Here is a 4,599-nt window from a genome sequence, read left to right as displayed (position 1 = left end):
TTAGTTCTTCTAGCAGTCCATGGTACCTTCAGTATTCTTTGCCAGCACAACTCAAAAGCATCAACTCTTCTTTGGTCTTCCTTGTTCATTGTCCAACTCTCGCATGCATATGAGGTGATTGAAAGTATCATGGCTTCTGTCAGGTATACCTTAGTCCTCAAGGAGACATCTTTGCTTCTCAGCACTTGCAAGAGGTCCTTTGCAACTGACTTGCCCAGTGCCATATGTCATCTGATGTCCTGAATGCCACTTCCATTGGTGTTGATTGTAGAACTAATTGCCTCTGACAATTTCATTCTTTTCTCCATTTATTGTAATACTGTGATAAATAGGTCGCAGTTGTGAGGTTTTTTGTTTTCTTTATAAGATATAATCCATACTGCAGACTGTATTCTTCAATCTTCTTCAGTAAGTGCCTCAAGTCATCCTCACTTTCAGCAAGCAAAGTTGTGTCATCAGCCACGTTCTTCTTCATATAATCCAGCTTCTTGGATTATTTGCTTAGCATATAGATTGAATAAGTACGGGGAAAGGATACAATCCTGACACACTCCCTTCTTGATTTTAAACCATGCAATGTTCCCATGTTCTGTTCGAACAACACCCTCCTGGTCAATGTACCGGTTCTTCATGGGTACAATGAAGTGTTTTGGAATTCTCATTCTTCTCAATGTTATACACAATTTGTTATGATACACACAATAAAATGCCCTTTGCATAGTCAATAAAACACAAGTAAACATCTTTCTGGTATCCTTTGCCTTGAACCAAGATCAGCACCTATGATATCCCTTGTTCCACATTTGAAAAAAATGTGGAACAAAACTCAAAATGATAAAAAAGACCAGACTCACTGGTCTGATAGAGACTGGTGAAACCTCTTAGACTATGGTCCCTAGTCACCCTTCAGACCTGGAATTGAGTTCACTCCTGTGGTTTCCAGACAAATATATAAGGTGAAAATTTACACCAGGTAGATACACTGCTTAGAACAATCAACCCTGGGAGATCAGAAGGACAGTATTTGCACAGGAGACAGCTCAAAGAGCAGGAATGCATAGGAAAGAAGAACACAAGGAAAAGGTAACCACAGGGAGGAATTGGTAAGAGAGCTGTTACATTATGGGGATTATAATCAATGTCATGACAAAATATGTATGAAGTGTTGTGTGGAAAATGAATTTTTCCTGTAAACTCTCACTCAAATAACAATGAAAAAAAAAAAAAAAAGCTGATCGCTTTGCTAAAAGAGATAGATAAACTGGGGAAGCAGTGAGATGTTTATACAAAATATGAAGAAAAAAAGAAAGGGCCATTTGGATCACTCTCAGTAACAGTTACCAACTAGAAATGCTATCCTTATTCCCAGGGTTAATCTATGTGATCCAGACCTTCCTCAAGTAGAGTTATTACCACAATTTACAAAATGCCAACATTGTATAACTCTTCATCATTGGAGTAAATTTTTATGATTTGTGTATTTTTTTATGTATGTATGTATGTGTTAAAATATATATGTAAGTGTATTTGTGATGCTTCCAATCCCCAAAGACAAATGAAGATTTAATTTATAAAGATAATGATAATAAAAGACAATAATGTGAAAACCAAAAAAAGAAAAAGGTATTTGAGTTACACCAGAAGCAACTAAGCACGGAGTCACTGGAATGATATCCTGTCATAAGTCTGGGACTGCCTGTATATTGAATAGCTCTACATTTATATTCAATGCTTATGCTTACAGAATGCATTTCCTAGAGCTGATCAGTGAATGTGAATTGATTTTTACCTACCCAATTAGGTTTTGTGTATTTTGCCTTTTATTTTTTTCCCCAGTTAAGAGATTCCAAAGAGAATGATACAAGGAGCCTTTATGGAAGCATATGCATTAACACCTTCACAAGTATGAAAGTTCTCATTTTCACCAGAATAAAAATATCTGAGTGGTTGCACCACCCAAAGAGAAAGGTATCTCAGATGCTGGCCCCCTGGAAGTGCAGACCCACACTTTGGTCAAGAAGGCAAACTTTCAGTCACTGTTGTCTCAGTTCTTTTTTTCCCTTTCACATTCAGTTCCATCAATTCTTTTCAACAATTGCCGTGTGCTCTGTCCAATCCCAACCCAATCCACTGCTATCGATTCTATTCTAATAGTGACCTCCATTGGGTTTCCAAGATTGTGAATCTTTACGGAAGCAGATTGCCTCATCTTCCTTCTGTAGAGCTACTGGTAAGTTCAAACCACCAACCTTTTTGGTTAGCAGCCAAATGCCTTAGCCACTATACCACCAGAGCTCCTTGTGTTCTCTCCCACTGATAGAAATTGTTGCTTCATTATCTGAAGTGTATTTCCCAATTAAAATAACAAAGAAATCCTTCTTTCCAACAGGGTAATATTTATGGGCATAGGGGCCAAGATTTTAATACATGTTATGGAGGGATTCAAGTTAATCCATAATAATATTACTTAATGACTGATGATAGCACAAGGATAGAATTCAAACTGAACATAAAAGGCCATCTGATAAATTATAGTATGACCATCTGATAAATTAGGAGCATCATTTTATTGCCATTTCTTTTCTCTCTTCGCTTCAATAACCTTATTCTCTTTCTGAAGTGAACTCTTTTCTATCTTCCAAATAGGTTGTATGGGTTCATTCTTTGTAACTTGGTAGGTGTTTCCTTTTTCCCTGGCATGGGGTCTTCCTTCCATCTCACTCTTGTCTGAAAACTCTCTTAGACTCCAAACACAGCTTCACTTGTAACCTCTCCTATGCAGTGTTTTTTAAGTGTGTTCAGAGTTAGTTTTCACCTTTGAGCTTCCTTAGAACATTAAATTAATTGAGTTATTATGTTTAATGTGCATAGAACAATGCCTATTGAAGAAGAGTATATTCATTTTATGTCTGACCATAGTCAATATTTTAGGTTCTACTGTTTCTGTCTTTGGACGCCTATGACTTTGGCAGCTCATTTTAACTCATTTTAATAATTTCTCAAAGCCCATGCTTCTTCAAAATCTTGCGTTATATGGATGTGATAGTCCTTCTACCTGTATCATTAATGAGAAAGATAAAAGTAGGTTAAAACTTATGTCTGTCTTAAGCATTCTAATCCCACTTGGAGTGGAATTAACTTCCAAATTCATATATTACAATTTATGATCTTCATTTGTCTGCAGATTTTCAACACCCTAAAATCACGCTCACAACCTATCCAATTTGGCAATGCTAATGAAGGCTACCTGGGAAATATAAAAGAGATGTAGATACCCATTAATAGTAGCGATCTCATCTAAGCCTGACCACCTCTACACATTAAACACCATTCTTTGAAAGTGACTTCTGACATATGCAACTGTTTGAAAGCTTGTGAGCCATTTTGCATGAAAAAAAAAATCAGAAACATGGATTTTCTACTGTTTTATGTTTTTGTCAAGATTAACTTTTAAAAAGCAGTCAAATGAAGTATCAAAGCAAAATGGTCTAAAAACGTTTGAAGAGGCAGAACACTTTTAAGACTGAACACAGCAGGATTATCACTGAAAAGGGCAGATATCATAAATAAAGATGTAAAGAAAAAAATGTAGAAAGTTGTTAAAATTCTTTTTACTAAGATTTATTAATCATAAAGTACAAAACATTTGTATAAAAAAAAGTTAGATTGAAGGTTGAAAGATAAAATGTAACATACATATCTAAATGGATTCCCCTTACTGTATTGGTACATTTGGATCCCAACTTCAGATAGCAAGAACAGTTCAGATAGTAAGAATTGAGATAGCAAAAGTTATAAATTACTCCAAATGAATCTCTTTCAAAAATCATATTCAATTCTGTTTGATTTCTGTGTTCACTTAATGGGACTTTGGATATAGAGAGATGTCTATGTTTTAATTAGATTTGTGTATATTTATATTAAGTTCTAGAATTATTCTTTATACAGTATGGTTCCACTGACTTCTAGAAGACATTATGTAGACCTTATATATTGATAATCAGAATATATTATCTGACAAACCATTTAAATTCTTTCTTTGACATTTTAAACTTTCTCATTGAAAAATATTGATTTCACTTATAACCATATTTCAACATTTCTCCTCATATTCTTTCCAGCGAAGCAAAAAAAAAAAAAAAATGTATTGGACTGATTATGTGAAAGAAGTTAGAAAATCTTGAATTCTATCATTCTACTCTAAGACTATTGGACTATTTTCTTCAAATTTATAGTATCCCTTGCTCAACTATTTCAACTTAAAATTCCTACAGTTTAGAGACCTCATCATTTCCAAACATCGTCTTTCTTTTCCTCTTGTATTGATATAGATCCTGTGTTTAATTTATTATAACAATAAATCTCTGCCAAACAGCACAACTTTTGCCACTTTTTCTGTCCTTAATACTTATCTGTAAAAATCTGTATCTGGATGATTCCAACTATCTGTCTTCTCTGTTCTTGAATTGAAACATCTGAACCACACTGAATAAAAGTTCCACAACCTGGCAAATTGGTACAACTTTAAATCACTGTCACTAGGTATGATAGGAGCTCTGGTAGCATAGTGCCTAAGGCACTTGACTGCTAACCAGAAGG

The sequence above is a fragment of the Orycteropus afer genome, unplaced genomic scaffold (assembly GCF_000298275.1).
Source record: "Orycteropus afer afer isolate SDZICR_OR568_19922 unplaced genomic scaffold, OryAfe1.0 scaffold00246, whole genome shotgun sequence".
Lineage (NCBI taxonomy): Eukaryota > Metazoa > Chordata > Mammalia > Tubulidentata > Orycteropodidae > Orycteropus > Orycteropus afer.
Note: the sequence above shows the minus strand (reverse complement) of the source record.